We start from the raw sequence: 20,288 nt of genomic DNA, 5'->3' as shown, positions 1-20,288 counted from the left end.
TAAAATTTCAGCATGAGAGATGTTAGCATGTCCAAAACAAAAATCAAAGTCATCCACAAAAACCTAGGAAACTCATGATCTTCCTCCTTTTTCGTACAAGTCCTATACCCTCCAGAACAAAAACTAGTATAACGGTATTCCACAACCTGTTTTCCTGTACTAAAACTGACAGGACGAGGTTTTAATGATCCTGAGTTATAAACATAATCTACAGGTCTTACAAGTGGAGAAACCAGAGTCGTTTAAAAAAAAAATTATCAACTTTGGTTTTGATTATAAACTCATTCTCCAAGCCACAGCCAGTAAAATTCGACTTTAAAAATTATAGCATCTTGAACTTCTGGAAGATGGGCAGAATGATTTAGTTAAGTACAAGGAAACCATGTGCTATATCAAAAAGAACAAAAAGGCTTTAGAAAAAAATAGACCGCACCCCAATCCATTTAGCTTGTGACCTCGGGTCAATCATTACAATGCCTCGTCACCCCAGATTCTCATCTGCGAAAGAGATAAATACACCCAGCTTGCAAGGGCATTGTGAGGATTAGTGAATATGAGTGGAAAACATTTGGCAAAGAGCTGGCATTGAGTTCTTCCTTATTGCTATAATTATTGCTACAGTATGTGTGTAAACATGGCAGATAAATACCCACTATACCCTTCCTGTTACTTCTAATGGTATCCTCTTCAGCAGCTCCCCAGTTCTCAATTACCACCAGCAAGAGTCACTGTTGGCTTAAAGCCTACAAAACAGCACATTAACAATCTCTAACTGGTTCTGAAAGCTGCCTCAGGAGTATTTGGAATCGTGCAGAAAGCTGAGGTTCTGTGTGTGGGGGTGTGTATAAATACACTGTCTGCCCCGGTGCCATCCATACTGCCAGGCTGCCTCCCACAGCACAACAGCAAAATACAAACAGAGAGGCCCGGGATCCCTGGGTGGCACAGCGGTTTGGCACCTGCCTTTGGCCCAGGGCGCGATCCTGGAGACCCGGGATCGAATCCCACGTCAGGCTCCCGGTGCACGGAGCCTGCTTCTTTCTCTGCCTGTGTCTCTGCCTCTTTCTCTCTCTCTGTGACTACCATAAATAAAAACAAACAAACAAACAAACAAACAGAGAGGCCCAAGTGCTCTCTGCTCTCTGTGCATCAGTTTCAAAGGGCTGCCTTCAACACAGACCTCCTCGCTCATCTCTACCAGCAGAATCAGAAGTTCAGCCACCACTTCCCCAAGTTTGTGATATCTTTGGTCCTTAACTCCCTTCTGGAAGGAGAGTTTGTGATTAAAAGGTCATTCCTGAAATAAGTAGAATGGCAGCAGTTCCAGAAAAGAGTGCATGTTGACATGTCCATAAAGGTAACTGGAGACTGACTCTGAGACACAAAAGGGGCAATTGGATGAAAAGCAAAACTGTTGTCTAAGAACCTTCTTGATGTTAACTGTACTGGTGGCCTTCCCTTCAGAAAGGATAATGCAGTCAGCATCAGACCTGATTTCAGGCTTTCTACCATCGATCAATGCCACACATTGCCATTTATTAACCAAGAGGACTTGGTTACACACTCTTGAGTCCCCACCTTGCAATCACACCTAAGAGGGACGAAGCTGAGATTATACACAGAATAGATGTCAGTCATATATATCAACCTGCAGAGAGCACTAAAACAGCCCCACCGATATGAATATAATATGAAATATCAGTCTTCAGAGCTCTTAGAAAATCTAACTATTTGTCCCATTAACCTTAGAATTTATGTTTGTAAATTTTACCATACATATTATTCCATAATGCTATGAATAAAAATACATATAAAGGTCATAAATAGTATACTTTCCTAATTTCATAACATTCATACATCTTAAAGATTTTATCACCATAAAAATGGGAAAAATTCTTAGGGATTCATATTAATAAATTTTGCTTTTTTCTTATCTCTTCTGAGCATTTAACCTTATTTTCAAAAACATATTAAAATATTTAATAATTCATAGGTACCTCTCCAAATGTAGACTGGTCAAAGAAGTGAGTGTCTGCACCTTACCAAATGATAAGTAAGGTTTTTCAACTGAACACATAAAAAAAGGTCTACAAACAGATTTCTGCCATAGAGAGATGTTTATAAAACTTAATGTTTCTATAATAATCTTTGTTCTTTTGGGGTCAAATCAAAGTTTGAATATGAATTTATGTAACCAATATGAAATAAAGTATGAGATTATAAAGATAAGTTGTCCAACATCCAAATATTTCAAAAATACCCCCAAATTTATAAACATTCCCTGTATTCATTTTCCTGATACAGTTAAAAAAAGGGGGGAGGAGAGTTCATATTTCAATAAAGTTTTAGTTCACATTTCCTTTTGTTCAATTACACACACACACACACACACACACACACACACACACACACAGAGGAATTTAGTAAAAGAACTGGAATTAGCCTGTGGCTTTTCAATTATGAGATTAAAATGTAACAAATCTGGAACACTTACTAATAGAAAACTGCCCTCTGCACCACAACAATTGAGGTAACAACCCTGGCTCAGGTCCTGTTTCGGGAAGGTGAAAATATGATAGCTAAGTGGTGGGAAAACAACTAAAAATCTTAGTCATGCAATTCTGATCATTCTGCCCTTCCTAGAAATTTATAGAGAACTTCAAAAGTCTCAAAGTCATTCCAGCTCTCCATTATCAAGCCAATCTGTCATTTAATTTCCCCAAAATAAAAATGTGCAGAAAATACCATCTTACACATAATTGGATTATTTTCTATAAATAAGTTACTATAATTTACACTTTAAATGTATTCATTCCAGTTTCCAAATAAGCATTTTCTTTAGATTTGGATTTTAGAAAAACCCTTTAGTTTCTGAAAGCCTTTCAGGGCTTAGTTAGCAAACCTTATTCCATTAATGACCTTTCTCCATTAGGGGGACAAACACGGGACTGAATTAGGAGAAGAAAAATGTGTTAAATCCCTTAAGGCTGATTTTCCGAATTCTTCCCCTAAATATTTTGCTCCTCTTAAAATGCTTTTGGCATGCTCACACAGATCCAAGGGCCTCTGCTGCTGTCTCATCTGGAATTTTATTTCTGTGATGGGTAAGAGAAGTGAAGCAAGAAACATCAACAAAACTGCCTGATAAATCTTCCAGGAAACCGGCTTGCAATATTTTTCACTTCACCAGCTCAAATGCATATAAAAATTCTTTCACTAGGACGTAGCAACAAATCTCAATTTAAATCCTATACTGGAAATGTAGTAGAGAAATTAGGACCTGTTTCCCTTATGGAAAGTTACTAGTCCTAAGAACATGTATACTGCCTTTAAAACTGAACCACTATTAGAGAGAAAGCATTACTCGGCTCTACATCTTTCAAAACAACTGAAGAATGTCTAATTGGTTGGCAATAATCTGAGTTCCATAGAATACAACTATTCAGAGAAAAAGTCCCTATACTTTAAGCCAAAAAAGATTTGTCTTGTTGGATGATTTAAAACTTGGATTGGCTTTATTAAAGTCTCTCATGAAATGCAACTCACCCTAGAAAGCCAGCTTCTCATTAGCAAAAGAGATTATTTCGGAAGCAATGACAGCATTTCAGATGATACTCCCACTTCTTCTTTTTCTGGCTACTGTATTTAATCAAACCCAATGAAACCTACTACCACAGCTTAATGAGATCATTCTCCTCTCTTGTCTTGTACCCACTTGGTTGGCCTCTGAAAGCCACTAATTCATTTACTGAAACAACATGCATTAAAATGGCACCTAGAAATATGTAAATATTATGTAATAATCTGCCAAATGTTACAAATACGTAGTCAAAGACACAGAGACAAGAGGAGACAGACTGCTCTCAATTAGAGTGTATAAACTCCAAATTTGTTTCAAAATCTGACAATCCCAGAGGGCCTGGAAAAAAAAGAACTTTAAAATGTGCTTTTCAAAATTGTCAAAACTACCTAAGTATATGTGGAGTTTAGATGATTAGCATTTCAAATTTATCTTTGTAAGTTTATCATATTTACATACACTTTGAAGTTATTAAGGGTAAAAACTGCATTTGCAACAGTCTTTCTGACTTCACTTTATAAAAAGCAAAAAACAATTCAATGGTCTCTTTGGGAGATGTGAAGGTAGGTGAAGTGACAAGAGGAAAACAACTTTACTTATCAAATAAGAAGCCTGAAATCCGGGGACAAAAGCTGAATGAATTGCCCAGCATCACCTACTGCGCAAGTGACAGTCACAGACAGAACCAGGTCCCACAGACTCCTGAGCTTGCCTTCAATGTATGCCAAGTACAAGAAGGTCAGAGTTTCATGGGGGAAAAAAAAGCATCAAAAATATATCTTGAAGGACAGATGAAGTCTGATTCCTGCAAAGAAGGGCATTCTAGACAGAATAAGTGAAAGTAGAGTAATAATACCCTCTTCATTTCAGACTCAAAATCAATACCTCACAAAAAAGAGCATATTTAAATAAAACATAATTGCATATCTATGAGAAAACAGAGGATTTAACATATAATAATATTAAAATAATAATTCTAAAATACTCCAAACTTTAGAAAGTTTTTAATCCTGAAAAATGTTTATATCCATAAGAAGAAGATGAGTACAGAGTTACAAATATATGCTCAAAAATGTTTTCTTAAGAAAATATAGAGTCTTTGAAAAACAACCTCTTTAAGTAAACACATGCTCTTCTAGTATGACCCATTCACTTTGCTCCCAAATTTATGGTAATTCTGCAACCCTTGGATTCCAAAGTCTACAGCCCCACTTGCACTGTATTTAGGATTTCTGTCATTTTTACTATTGGAGGAAAATGTTTCAGCAGAGAACCAACCTAACCCACACAAACTACCCACCTTACTATCACAGAATCAGTGAGTATGAGAGCAGGAAAGCATATAAAAAGAACATCTAATCAAACCTGAAAGTAGACATGTCAGAAGCTTATCCCATAAAATGAAGTTAGGTGAGCCAGAAATCAAATCAGAATCCATATGTCTTTATCCAGTACTCCTCCCATGATTGCAAAACTTTTTAACATCTTGATTCAGATACAATTCACATACCATACAATTTGTCCATGTAAAGTCTACAATTCAATTTTTTTGGTATATTGCATTATTAAATTTTTTAATTGTAGTGAAATTGTAGTGAAATACATATAACATAAAGTTTGCCAATTTAACCATATTAAAGTGCACAATCCAGTGATGTTAATTACATTTACAGTGGTGTGCGACCATCACCACTTTGTCCAAAGCATTTTTCATCTGCCCAAATAAAAACTTTATAACTTGGGGTACCCGAGTGGCTAAGTGGTTGAGCATCTGTCTTCGGCTCAGGTCATGATCCCAGGGTCCTGGGATCGAGTCCCACATCGGGCTCCCCGCAAGGAGCCTGCTTCTCCCTCTGCCTGTGTCTCTGCCTCTCTGTGTTTCTCATGAATAAATAAATAAAATCTTTTAAAAAAAGAAAGAAACTTTTTAACTTTTAAGCAATAATTCTCCCATTCACAGGGGCATCTGGCTGGCTCAGTTCATAGAGCATGTGACTCTTGATCTTAGGGTTGTACATTCAAGCCCCACTGTTGGAAGTGGAGCCTACTTAAAAAAATAAAAAATAAAGTATGATAATTCTCCCATTCTCCCTCATCCCAGGCCCTAGTAGCCCTTAACCTACTTTCTATCTGTATGTATTTGCCTCTTCTAGATATTTTATATAAGTGGAATCATACAGTATCTGTCCTTTTGCATCCAGCTTATTTCACCTAGCATCATGTTTTCTAGGATCATCCATGTTGTAGCACGTGTCAGAATTTCCTTCCTTATTATGGCTGAATAATATTTCATTGTACATATATGCCTCTTTTTTAAGTGATTTTCTGTATTTGTTTATTTGAGAGAGCAAGAGTGAGCGGGGGGACAGGAGCAGAGGGAGAAGGACCAACAGACTCCATGCTTGAGTGCAGAGCACAACACAGGGTTCAGTCTCACAACCCTGAGATCGGACCTGAGCCAAAATCAAGAGTCGGATGCTTACCTGACTAAGCCGCCCAGGTGTCCCATAGTGCCACATTCTATTCATCCATTCGTCTGTTGATAGACATTTGGGTTGTTTCTACCTCTTGGCTATTGAGAATACAACCACAATGAAAATTGGCAGGCAAGTATCTGTTCGAATCCCTGTTTTCAGTCCCCTTGGGTATATAGAGTGAAATCACTAGGTCATGTGGTAATTCTATGTTTAGATTCTGAGAAACTGCCTTGCATGGAAACTGTTTTCCCTAGCGGCTGCACTCCTATCAGCAATGCACACAGATTTCAATCTCCACATCCTTGCTAAAGTTTATTTTCCTTTTTTAATCATAGTCATCCTGGTAGGTGTGAAGTGGTATGTCAGGGCTCAGATTTGCATTTCTATAATGATTCATGATGCTGACCATAAGACTGCATTTTGAAAATGCAAAAACTCAAGAACTACCAAGCAAAACCACCAAACTCTGAGATACCCAGAAGACTTTCTGAACTAGTCCCAGTTCAACAGCATTTTACTCCAAAGTCACTGGGGTTCACAGATAGGTCTTTTGCATTTAATCTGTAAAATATTGCAAAACAATCTATTCCCTAAAGAATTACTTTCAAAATTAGATATAACCCATTAATTCCTGACCATCTTTAATTTTAGTGTTTATTCACTTTCACCTATTTTCTACTTGATGAATTCAAGTTTTTAAACACAGAAGGGAATGTTTTCCAACTTTCATTTTCTAGAGTTGCCAAACTCTGTCTAAAGACTGAGTCTGTGAGATTTACAGGCATTCAAAATTGTTTGAAACCTTCTCTTTGGAAATATCTTTTGGAAAAACTCTTCACATCTTAGATATAAACAGCAGTATATATGTTGCAAATGCAAAAGAACAAGCACCCAATTTACAGGGGCAAAAATTACAAATTTTACATACAAACACTTCACTTTGGACTTTTGTCCCAGGAGCAAAGGAGTTTTATAAAAATCAGTTGAGAGGGGCAGCCTGGGTGGCTCAGCAGTTTAGTGCTGCCTTCAGCCTGGGTTGTGATCCTGGAGACCTGGGATCGAGTCCCACATCAGGCTCCCTATGGGGAGCCTGCTTCTCCCTCTGCCTGTGTCTCTGCCTCTCTCTCTCATGCTCTGTGTCTCTCATGAATAAATAAATAAATAATATTTTAAAAAATAAAATAAAATAAAATCAGTTGAGAGGAGTCTGGGTGGTTCAGTAGGTTAAGCATCTGCCTTTAGCTCAGGTCATAATCTCAGGGTCCTGAGATCCAGCCCTGCATCAGGTTCCCTGCTCAGCAAGGAGTCTGTTTCTCCCTCTCTCTCTGCCCCCTCTCCTCCCTACTCTCTCTCTCTCAAATAAATAAATAAATAAATAATCTTTTTTAAAAAAAACACTTGAAATGTCATAGCACAAGAAGAGGTTATTTAGGAAGAGCTGAATGAGTCATAATGATGATGAATCACTGTCATGAAAAGTCAATAAAAAACTAATATTTTTTAGTGATTTTAGTGATAAAATAGCTAGAATGTTAAAAAGAAAATGTGAAATTCCTTCACTTTATTCTTATTAAAGATCTATTATGTTCTACAAACTGTCTACAGAAATCTTCATAAGCATATTATTTCCAGACGTATGAAAATTTATGCAAATGAGTTTTCATGAGAATAGGGAAAATTTTTTTGAATGGAATAAGCATTCCACTGATCTGACTTAAAACTTTGTCATGACAACTTCTACTTTCTAAAATAGGAGCAAAAACATGTCAAGACTGCTAAATATTCACACAGCAATTTTCTGATTTTAATTATTTAATTATTTTCCCCACCTGATGAGGAAATCTAGGGGATTCTTCTAGATTCTTTTAGATTCCTAATAAATCCATGTTATAAAACAAAAACATCCAACAAATAGCATTTCTCAAACAAAAAATCTTGGGAAAAAATATCCAAAGAAAAAGAAAACAGTACTTTCAGTACCCAAATATCTCCTTGCACTCCTATGTAGGAATGCTATTATTTTCTATAGAACTGATGTAGGAAAACTACATGTCTTCTGTAATTACAGCTTTGGGTCATCAAAGTCAGATAAAAATATATACTGAAAAGCAGCAAGCAATTAATAATCAGTGAATGAGCATTGTAGACACCAGTGATAACTATCTGAAGCCACCAACCCCAATGAATTAAAGGGTGTGACAGTGCTGCTTAGTTTCCCTCTTTGGAACTATTTTCAAATAATTCTGTGTGTGTCATGGCCCACATAAATACCCTGGGACAGATGAAGACCCAGACAACAATTCATGCAAGTTCAAGTACTGCCTGTCAATTCAGCTACTCAGGACAGTTCCCTGGTAGCCCCAAAGAGCAGTGTGACCCCAAGGAATTTGAGAATCAAAGAAAAACTATCTTCAGCTCATCAAGACTAGACTTACAAAAGTCTACACAACCTTAGAGGCCAGAATGAACACTCCAAAATGTCCAGAGCTACAAGCTTCCTTGACTATAACCCATCATTTGGAGAATTCCTAGGGCTTAGACTCTTCCCTCCACCTCTCCTCTTAATTTTTATTACTCACCTCCTTCTTCCACTCATCTTGCTTTTTTAAACATCCAAATTTCCCTCCATCCTGCCTCTCTGATACTCTTTTCCAAAACCCTCCGTGGACCCGTCTTGGGTTAGGTCACCATTTTGGAATTCTCAGCCATAAAAGCTCACCTGGCTACACGGGTGTGGGTCACCCTCAAGCAATCCCAATACCATGTGATTTCTGTACCATTTCTCTCCTGGAGTGTCTTTCTGCACCTTTTCTTTCTCTACTTAAAACTTCCTGTATGGTGTCTGTAATATAAATTTTCAACATAGAAAGTGTGATGCTACGTTTGTGTTAAAGTCAGAGGCTTCAAACATTTTTGTTCACGAACCTCTAAAAGAACTCCCATGCACATTTGACAATATCTATAGTAAATCTAAATAGTTAAAAAGATATAACTTCTAGCACATTGTTAAGAAGCCACAAATTTGGGACACCTGAGTGGCTCAGCAGTTGAGCATCTGCCTTTGGCTCAGAGCGTGATCCCGGGTCCAGGGATCAAGTCCCACATTGAGCTCCCTGGAGGAGCCTGCTTCTCTCTCTCTCCCTATGTCTCTGCCTCTCTCTGTGTGTCTCTCATGAATGAATGAATGAATGAATGAATGAATGAATGATCTTTTTAAAAAGCCACAAATTTAGCTCAATTATTAGGAAATGTCTCTACTACCTAATTGGCAAAACTAGTCCTCATTGTCAAACTAACGAGCTAATCAGACTTATTTTTTGAAGAGGAAGTCTGACTCTAGTTTTCTACTTGTAAACCATGTTCATATGTGTCTCCAGGGTAACTGGGCAACGGCTCACATCATAATTCTCATTCTGAGAGGGAGGGATGGAGAGAGGGACAGAGAGAGGATGGATGGATGGTCAATGGATGGCAGGCACAAAGTCTTGCTCCTGGATGCAGTAAAGCACTAGCCATTTTAATAGTTCTTAAGAGAATGTTCTTTACTTTGCATTCTACTGTTGCTCCCTTGTTTGCCACCATACAGTAATGAAGCACAGCAAAATCTGGAGAGGGTGAGTGGTGTGTCTTTCTTTTGTAAAGCGGAGGAGAGGAATCCTGAGAGGAAAAGTTGGAAAGGAAAGGCAGGCTACTTAACCACTGGAAAGGCTGGCCACAGAGGAACACATAAACTCCAGTACGCAAACCATTCCAGGGGCTTAATGTTATCCCAACCTAGGATTACAACTCCAGACAAGAAGTTGTAATTTAATTAGAAAGGCTAAACCCTAGAGGTGGCCTCTACAAAGATATGTTATCTTTGTCACCATTAACAACAGAGACTTTGCCAATTAATTTAATGAACGTGAGAAATGTGCTTTTACTGCACTCAGTAATTGGCATAATTAGAAGGTTAGAAACACTCTCCCAATGGTGAGTTTAGTGTTAGTCAATAAATGTGGATTGGCCAAAATATTTTGCAGACAAGTCCCACCACTGACTATGAAGGATAAAAATCTGACATAGGTAGGAGGTTCAATCCTGTGTTTAGCCATTGGCTGGGATGATCCTCATTGCCTGATACTGACCTCTAAGTCCTCTCTCTAAAACAGCATTGTTCTGTAGCACAACACAAGCCAGATAACATAAAAATTTTTAATCTTCTAGTAGCCATGTTAAAAAAGGAGATTAAATCAATTTTAGAACTATGTGTCTTTTCCCCCCTTATTTATGCAAAATATCATTTTGACAAATAATATTTTAAAAACTATTACACTCTTTTTCTTAGTATACTTTTTGAAGTCTGGGGTGAATTTTACACTTATAGCTCATCCCAACACACATAGGGCACAGTTCAGGTGCACAGTAGCCATTCCGCTGCATTGCATGGTTCTGGAATACTGCTGCATTGACTCCAACTAAAACCTACTTGTCCTTCAGGAGGACAGAGAACTGTAGCTTATGAAGCTTATGAAACAGGCTATATGAACTGTTTTTTAGCCTCCTTGCTAATAGTGATTTTTTTTAAAGATTTTGTTTATTTATTCATGAGACAGAGAGAGACAGAGAGAGAGAGAGAAAGAGAGAGAGGCAGAGACACAGGCAGAGGGAAAAGCAGGCTCCATGCAGGAAGCCCGACATGGGACTCGATCCCGGGTCTCCAGGATCACACCCTGGGCTGAAGACGATGCTAAACCGCTGAGCCACTCAAGCTACCCACTAATAGTGATTATTTAATGAATGCCAATGTGCACAGCCGGTTTGAGAAGCCTGTCTTTATCACAGCCCTCACAGGGGGACAACTGATAGCCCCATAACCTACTTTTAAGCTCTGGGAGCTAAGAATACTGAGCAAAAAATAAAAAATTAGCAGTCATGCATGGACAAATTAGTTTAAGTTGTTTTTATAAGACTTCCTGTCCGATAAACAGACATACTAGGAATTGGAAAGGTTTCACCTCTTTGCTACAATCACCACTTAAAGTTTTATATTTCCTATTCTTTAATTTTTTATTTTTTTTAAAGATTTTATTTATTTATTCATGAGAGACACAGAGAGAGAGAGAGGCTGAGACACAGTCAGAGGGAGAAGCAGACTCCCTGCGGGAGCCTGATGCAGAACTCAATCCTGGGACCCTGGGATCATGCCCTGAGCTGAAGGCAGATGCTCAACCACTGAGCCACTCAGGTGTCCCTATTTCCTACTCTTTTAATGAAAATTAGTTATTTGTCTATTTTGTGGAAAACAAAGAAACAGAAAGTGACATTTACTGACCACCAGGTAGTATTTTACTGAGCATCTACTATGCTGGCCCCAAAAGAGATTCAGATGATGCTTTCAAGAAGCTATCATGGAGGTAAGCATGAGGGTGGGGAAAGGATAAGTACACAGATAACAGATGGACAATTATAATTAATATATTATGTACAGATACATTCATACATGTAGAGGGAAATTATTTCTTTTTGATGGGGGTGAGGAGGGAATCAGAAGAGGATGCAAGGAATAAATTGCATTTGAACTGATTTATTTGAGGCATATAAAACTGTTAGGGCATTTGTGGAAGAGAGAACATGCAAAGTCCTCGAGGCATAAAGAACAGGACACAGACAAAACTATGAGCTGTTTCTCTGGCTGGACGATTTTTGATCACAGCTGCGATATCATTGAATTATTTAAATGGACTGTGGCTAGATTGTGGAGGACTTATAAAATCAAGCTAAGAGTTCAAATGAACAAGCAATGTAGGCCAATGACTTTTTTCTAAGCAAAGGAGTAACACAGTCAAAATATGCTGTAGTGAGTTTAATATGAAAAATAGATTCATAGAGATGGGAGGCTAGAAGCAAGGAAGCCAATGTGAGGCTTATTACAGTCACCTGTGATGGACATCTCAAAGCCAGAAGTAGCGAGGTAGCAATGAAATTAGAAAGGAAGAGATATCTGCAAGAAGAATTGACTATACAGGTGAGGTTCCCATGACTTGGCTACTGAATTACTGGAAGGGCAACGAAGAAGAGAAATCAGAATGTACTTTCAGGTAATGTGAAGGATAGCAGTGCCTCTCCATTTAAAAAAGGAAAAAGAAAAATAGCAGCTTAGGAAGAGAAACCATTTAAAAGAAAGAAAATTCTTTGTACCTAATGAGTCAGAGATTACCTGGATAATTCAGGTGAAGATGTCAAGCAAACCTATGACAACGCAAGACCAGGGCAATAAAGAGAATGTCTTCACCAAATGGAGACCATCCGAGCATAACCGGTTCAGAAGAAAGGCATACTTAACAGCGTTAAGGCACCAGAGGAGCCAGGAAAAGGATGCCCAAAGGATAGTGAATTTGACCATCAAGAACCAGCTGACATCCAATGACACAAGGGAGCAAGGAAGTTGGCTTTGGGCTGGCAGACATATCTGTATATGATAAGTTTCCTGGAGCAATATGACAACATCTATACTAACATATTTAAGATTACATGACCATTGACCCACAAATTCTGGAAATTTATTTTAAGGAAATAATTAGACATACATATTTAGATACATTTAAAAGAATGTACTTCCTCAAAGCACTCTTCATAATTGAAAAAAAAGCCTTAAACAATCTAAATATCCATCCATAGGGGTTATTTAAAAGTATATTTTCATGCATAAATGCAACGATTTAAAAAATGATATTTAAGAGGGTGCCTGACTGGCTTAGTCGGTAGATCACATGACTCTTGACCTCGAGGTTGTGAGCTTAAGCCCCACATTAGGTGTAGAAATTACTTAAAAATAAAATCTTACAAAAAATTATACTAAGAGAATATGTACAGATATGGAAGGATTTCACCATATATTAAGGAATAAAAAAGCAGATTATTAAAGAGCACAGTGTGTTTCATTTATACACTGTGTGCATATATGACTAGAAAGAAAAGGCAAAACATTAGTACCATCTAGTTCTAAGATCCTGAGAGATTCTTATATTCTATTTTTGTGAGCTATATTTTCAAATTTCTATAACAAATAATACTTCTGTACCATTTTTTTTCTTTAAAATACCCATTCTGCAAAAGGTGTGTTGTTTTCCACCTTACTGGAAATAAGTAGGAAGGGAAGAGAATGTGCAACTATAAAAATAACCTGGGCTGAGCGGTCTGCCTGCCTGCCTTGGTGGGAAATGGTGAGAATAGGAGAGACATGGCCTGTCTGTAATTACAGGCAGACAGGAAGGATCTAGGAGGCAGGGAGGAAGAGATTTTATATGCCAACACTCAACACACAAGAAAGAGCTCCCTCAGAGACCAAACCTCAAGGTCCTCCACAAGGTGCAGTTAAGGTAACACATTTCTAAAAATGAAACTATCCAGGTTAAATTGCTTTTCCTTCTGTCTTTCCACTGACTTTCCCACTTCAGTCTGAGGAGATAATTGGGTACATGTAAAATAACTGTGCTTCTGGAGGGTCATCTCCTCCCATCGTCTAGTTATGTAAACGTTGTTGTAAACGTATGTGTTATGTAAACGTTGAAAAGGGAGTTGCATCATTTAAAATATACCTTTTGCAATAAATCCAAGTGTTTTAAGGTAAAATTATCAGGGTACTTATCAGTTATTAAGATGTTAAAACAAAAACAAAAAAAGTAATGTAAACCAAAACGTTACTGACAGATCACACTAAGCCACCAAGGCTTATTCAAGGGTATATATATATATATATATATATATATATATGCACACACACCTGGAGAAAAATGGGGTACGATTATCCTTTGTTCAGAGACTCTAATGAAATACAACTCTCTATAAATAGAATTTTTAAAATAGAAAATAGAGTATTTCAGAAATACTTTTTGAATTCTCTATTTTAGAGTCTTCTAGTAGTAAGCCATAAAAAGTTGAAAATAAATGTAACATAATTTAAAAGGGGGAAGAGTCATTTTAGCAATTATATTTTCAAAATTTCAAATGCATTAAAATGCAATCCTTTATCTAAGTAAAATTTTTATAATAAGCCAGATGGACATGCCAGAAAGGAACACTATGTTTCCCCTTAAAAACTCAGGGGCAGGGCAGCCCGGGTGGCTCAGCGGTTTAGCACCGCCTTCAGCCCAGGGTGTGATCCTGGGAACCTGGGATCGAGTCCCACGTCAGGCTCCCTGCATGGGGCCCACTTCTCCCTCTGCCTGTGTCTCTGCCTCCTTTTCTCTCTCTGTGTCTCTCATGAATACATAATAAAATCTTAAAAAAAAAAAAAAAAAAAACTCAGGGGCAAAGATTTCTTCTGATGGACCTCACACTTAAGAATTCAGTCCATGAAGCACAGCACTCTGCTTCAAACTGTATAAACTGAAAGTTAATGAGTAAAATTTAAATAATTAGTCTCATATTGGAAAAGCATACTCCTTCATTTTCAATTTACATAGCTAATAACTATGTAAAAGTTCACATGAGCCATTAATACTTTTTTATTGAAAAGCTTATTCAGGTAGAGTTGGACAAGAGAAATAAAATCCACAGTATGAACCAAAAATGATAGAACCCTGATAATCAAGCCACTTCTCCAGCATGCTAATGTTATCCTTCATGATCATTCATCCTCTAAGCTGCTGTTGAAAATTAAGATCCTGACTCAAATCAGCATTATTTTTAATACTTTACTGGGGGTCTAGCGTTTATTTGCCTTTTTTGAAAACTTCAGACTATACCATCTCTGAGTACAGTAAATGTGGAGATCATCTTCTGTGTAAAACAGCTCTTTCTTTTGTCTAAAATGTGCCTCTTTTAAGCGTCAAAAAATCTAGACTAATTTAAATTAGTTGGAGATTAATTTAATTAATTCAGTTGAAGATTAGAAGTACATGTTCATGTTTGCTCTTCTAAAATAAATGACTTTATACCCAGTAATTAAATCTCCTCACTATTTTCATCATTTTAGACTCAAGAGCCCTAGTCAATTTAGTCAGTTGTACAAAAACACCAAATGGATTCACCCTAAGTTTCCTTCACTAGACTCCTCTCACTGTTAAATCATTTCTTAATTAGGAGACCAGAATCTCAGAAAGTAATCCATGTGTACAGTCAATGCAGCTTTGTAAAGGAAGGATAATGTTCTCGGTTTTCTTCTCTGTTTCCTTCCTAATGAGGCTTTAAAAACTAGGTCCTTTCAGAGTGCAACAAGACAACTGCCAGTGTCTTCTGAGAGGACTACCATGACTCTCTCCTTTCCATCATGCTAGACTACAGAAAATCTAATTCATGGTGACAAATTTTTCTTGAAGGTTTTAGCAAGAGAGTGAATCAAACAAAAAGATTTGGATAATTTTTCAACAAAGCTTTAGCACTGTTCTCAAGACACACACAAGCTAGCAAACCTGACTGAGTTTGAGGTACGAGCATGTGCAATAATATACCCAAAAGAACTGAAAGCAGGATCTTGAAGAAACATCTTGGGCAGCCTGGGTGGCTCAGCGGTTTAGTGCCACCTTCGGCCCAGGGCCTGATTCTGGAGGCCCGGGATGGAGTCCCACGTCAGGCTCCCTGCATGGAGCCTGTTTGTGCCTCTGCCTCTCTCTCTCTCTCTCTCTCTCTCTCTCTCTCTCTCATGAATAAATAAATAAAATCTTAAAAAAAAACAAAGAAAAAGAAACATCATACTCATCACTCATCATTCACACTCATACTCATCATTGCATTATTCACAATAGCTAAACAGTGGAAGCAATCTAAGTACACATACATGGATGAATGGTTAAACAAAATGTGCCATGTACACACACACACACACACACACACACACACACAGGAATACAATTCAGCCTTTAAAAAGGAAGGAAACATAGATGCAGCTTAAGAACATTTTGCTAAGTGAAGAAGGCCAGTCACAAAAAGCAAAATACTATATGATTCCATTTACCTACAGTAGCTAAATTTATAGAGACAGAGAGTAAAATGGCGATTGCCAGAGGCTGGCAAGGAGAAGGGAATTGGGAGTTATTGTTTAATGGGTACAGAGTTTCCATTCTGCAAGATGAAAAGAATTACAGAGATGGAGGGTGGCAAATGTAGTGAATACTACTGAACTGTTCACTTTAAAATGGTTAAAATGTTACATTTTATATGTTTTTCACCACAAAAAAAATTGGGAGAGAAAACGTGTGTAATAAACATTTTTCATTCCAATTTCAACTTGACTTTCACAGAAGAGATACTCAGCATGCTTCACTTCATACATTCTCCAAGGAGACAAATGGGGAAATTTCACTTGGTTCCAATTTCATCTTACAAAACTTATATTGCAACATAATTATTCTTTTGATATACATGCAGATCTTCTGAATTCTAGAATCAAACTGTATTCACAGTGGCCATTCCTCTAGGCCTCTTACTCAAGAGAGAAAACACTTGTTCAAATGTTTCTTGTGGTAGATACTTGCTGGTTACCCTCTCAATCACCTACCTCTCCCCTCTTCTTGCTTCAAATCTAATCTCGTTTTTTGTTTTTTTTTCCTAGAGACAAGGTGACCAATTACAATAATCACCTACCCTTGCAACTAGGGATAAACTATAGCCCCATTTTGGCCAATGATGAGCAAAAAGAGTGTTGAGTGGAACTTCCAGGTGAGCTATGAGCTCTCTGACAAAACTTAATACATGCAGCTGGCATAAACATTTTACCCTTGCCCCTCCATCTTTCTCCAGGAAGACAGGAGCAGCCAATTTCCCTGAGCAGGCAACCAGCCTTGGATTGCCTAACTACAGACTGAGGGTTTCTGAAGAAAAAGGAATTATTTCTTATAACCCAGAGTTGTAGGGTTTCTCCTCCTTGCAGTTCCACTCAATCCTACTTCAATCTGGCACCACTGAGATTAAGTCTGAGGGAAGAAACTCAGGAATATTTTTGGTCTAGAAGATGGAGTTCTATATCCTACCTCTGCAAAGGGACATGGGTCAGACTGAAATGTAACAGCCCCATTTATAAGGTAACACTAAAAGATGATTAGAATAGGGAGACAGTATACTGAGGATGCTGTCAGAGCCTCCCCCCACAATATGTTTTCATAATAAAATAAACCTAACATTTATTAAATGCTTGCTGTATGGCAGACACAAGCCAGATACTCTCTGCGCAATGCAAATCCCAACAACCTCACAAGGCGGAACTCATACTCCCAATCACTCCAACGACCTGCTTTTTGATAGCTTATGCCTTAAACAACTCATTCAGTCTCTCTGATTATCCTCCTGTGTAAAAGGGGGAGAAAAATGCAACATTCAAATGACTATAGTAAGAATAAATATAATATGATCAAAGTATGTGTAGCATGGGGCTCAGGGCAACGCTCAATAAAAAGTGACTGGAATCCTCATCCAAAAAAAAGAAAGAACTGCAGACATTCTCAGATGTACCTAAACAACAGACTCCCTTAGACAATTTCCTCAGAACACAGATTCCCTGACCCTAACCAGGCTTACTGAGCTAGAAGGGTGCCCTGTCACACAGAGATGGGGGAGGGAGGCGGTAGATAGACTGGTCTAAGGGAATGCTGACTACTATATTTCAAGAGACTACAAACTTTACCACTTTGGGGCAGTCCCAGTGGCTCAGCGGTTTAGCGCCACCTTCAGCCCAGGGTGTGATCCTAGAGACCTGGGATCGAGTCCCAGGTAGGGCTCCCTGCATGGAGCCTGCTTCTCCCTCTGCCTGTGTCTCTGCCTATGTCTCTGCATCTCTCTGTGTCTCTCATGAATAAATAAATAAAATAAATAAAAATAAAAGATTCAAATAAGCAAAAGGAAGAAAACTTAAATCACCCAATTCCCTCAATCCAGAGGCATTCACTATTAACATGTTTCGGTCCATCTTCCTAGACATCTTTGTCTTTTTTTTTTTTTTTAAGAAAATAGAATGAAAAAAAAAAAACCCCACAGTATTTTATCACCTTTACATAAAAGATACTATAAGCATGTTTCCATTACAGTACATACTCTTTTATAAAGTCACCTTTAAAGCTCCAAAGGTATTTTATTGACTGAGCATTCAATAGTTTCTTTCCTATTACCACCCTATTATTGTACATTCTTGATGCTATTTCCTGTTTTTAAGCTTAAAAGCATTTCTATAACAAACATATTTAGAGATAAAATTTTGTACATATGCATGACTCATTTATTTACTCATTCATTCATTTAAAGAACAAACACTGAAAAGTGAAGTCAAATAAACATCTCAAGTAGCCTTCCACACAGTAGACTACTCCCCACCTCTCAAAAATCTCTTTTGTCTTTCCAGATTTGATTTCCTTCTTCTCCTCTACTCCTCTGCAGCAGGTCAGATTTCCTAAGAGATCAGTCCTGAGTCACATCTCAGTTTATTCACTCTTAGCAAGTAGTTTCTAATCCACTCTCATAGTTCTGAATATCATCTACGTGCAGAAGCCCCACTGATGTACTGCCAACCAAAACCTTTCTACTAAATTACAAAATTATGTGTATTGGTTTCAAAATATGTTCACAAATTACTTGTTAGTCCTGCATTCAAGAGGTAGGGTATAATTCCCCTCCCCTTTAATGTGAGCTATATTTGGTAACTCACTTCTCATAAGCAGAATATGGCAGATGTAATGATGTAACATTTCTAAGACTATGTGTAACAGGCAATTGCCGTTTCTTCCTTGCACTCTTTCATATCACCCACTCTAAGAGAAGCCAGTTGCCATGTCATGAAGACACTCAAGCAGCCCTATGGAGAGGTCCACATGGTGAGGAACTATATGCTGGACCAGCAATAGCCAGCAAGGAACTGAGACCTTCTGCCAAAAGCCATGTGCATAAACTATCTTGGAATCATCCTCCAGCCTCAGTCAAGCCTTCATGATGATGATTGGAGCCCTGGCCAATAAACACCTTGATTACAACCTCCTAAGAGACTCTGGGCCAGAATCACCTAGCAAAGCCACTCTCAAATGCCTGACCCAGGAAACTATATGAAATAATAAATATTTGCTGTTTCAAGCTGCTAAAGATTGAGGTAATTTGTTATACAGCAATAGCTTATTAATGTAGGTTTGCTGCTAAGTTTCAGAGTAATTTGCTATGCGGCAAGAGATAAAAACAGCATGTATCCAACCATCTATCTAACTTCTCCACTGAGATATCTCATGGACTCATCTGAAACTGAACACATCTAAAACTGAACTGCTGGCCTTTTCTCCTAACAATTATGTCTCTAATCTTTCTTAATTCGGTACCCAGCACCTTCTTCCACTCACTTGTTCATGCCAGGACTCTAAAACCAATCCTTAGCATTCCACAATCTACCTGATGCCACAATCCATCACCAATTCTCTTGGTTCCAATTCCTCAATATACCTTGAATCCAGCTACATACATCATCTCCTGGCCATCCTCCCACCTGAGCTACTGTCATCTCTTGCTTGGAATCCACTAACCTAAAGTCAAAAGCCTGACATTTCTGCTCCTGTTTCTTACTAATCCATTTTCAAAAGGTAGCCAGATTGATTAAATTAACATGGTTTACGAGAGACTCTGACTCATCTGATCCTTTCTTACCCAAACCAAATCCTATCTTGCAACACTTTCCCTTCCTTTCAGTAGCTCCACTGTCCTTTGTGTCCTGTGTATATGTTCCCAGCCCTTCCTACCCCAGGATGTTTGCTCATGCTGCTATGCCTGCCTACAGTAAGTACTCTTCACCCTATTCTCAACCTGCTTAATTCCTATGGCTATCTTAGGTCTAATTTTAAATATCTTTTCTTCAGAACAGACTTTTAGGACTTTCACAGTCTCTCAAAGCATCTGTTTTCTTTTCTTTTGCTCCCTAGTACTTACCTCAATTTGATTACATATTATTTGTATAAGCTTATGAGGACAAGAAACATTTCCTTTGCTTGCCATACTACATGCAGCTTCCAAAACAGGTTTCAATAAAAAAAAAAATCATTGGATTAGTTTATTTAATATATTCATTAGGCCTATCAAACTATGTATTGCCTTATAATTCAATCTAGACCTCTAACTTTTCCACTTCGATTAAAAAGAATAATTCTGTTATATCTGTGGCCTTTTCATCCTTCTACAAAATTTTAAAACGATGATCAAGATGACACACAGATTTTCTTTCTCACTTCTCCTTTTTCATGTGTTTGAAGGTCCTTTTATATTATTTGCAAAGAATGAAAATTTGATTT

The 20,288-nt window shown here is 37.8% G+C and overlaps 1 protein-coding gene across 8 annotated transcripts in view; it reads right to left on the bottom strand.

Annotated features, from left to right (window-relative positions):
- UTRN (utrophin) overlaps positions 1-20,288 on the bottom strand; it is a 496,122-nt gene that overhangs the window by 389,586 nt on the left and 86,248 nt on the right. The gene's annotated exons all lie outside the window — the stretch shown is intronic.

The sequence above is a fragment of the Vulpes lagopus genome, chromosome 2 (assembly GCF_018345385.1).
Source record: "Vulpes lagopus strain Blue_001 chromosome 2, ASM1834538v1, whole genome shotgun sequence".
Lineage (NCBI taxonomy): Eukaryota > Metazoa > Chordata > Mammalia > Carnivora > Canidae > Vulpes > Vulpes lagopus.
This window is presented reverse-complemented; position numbering and strand designations above follow the sequence as displayed.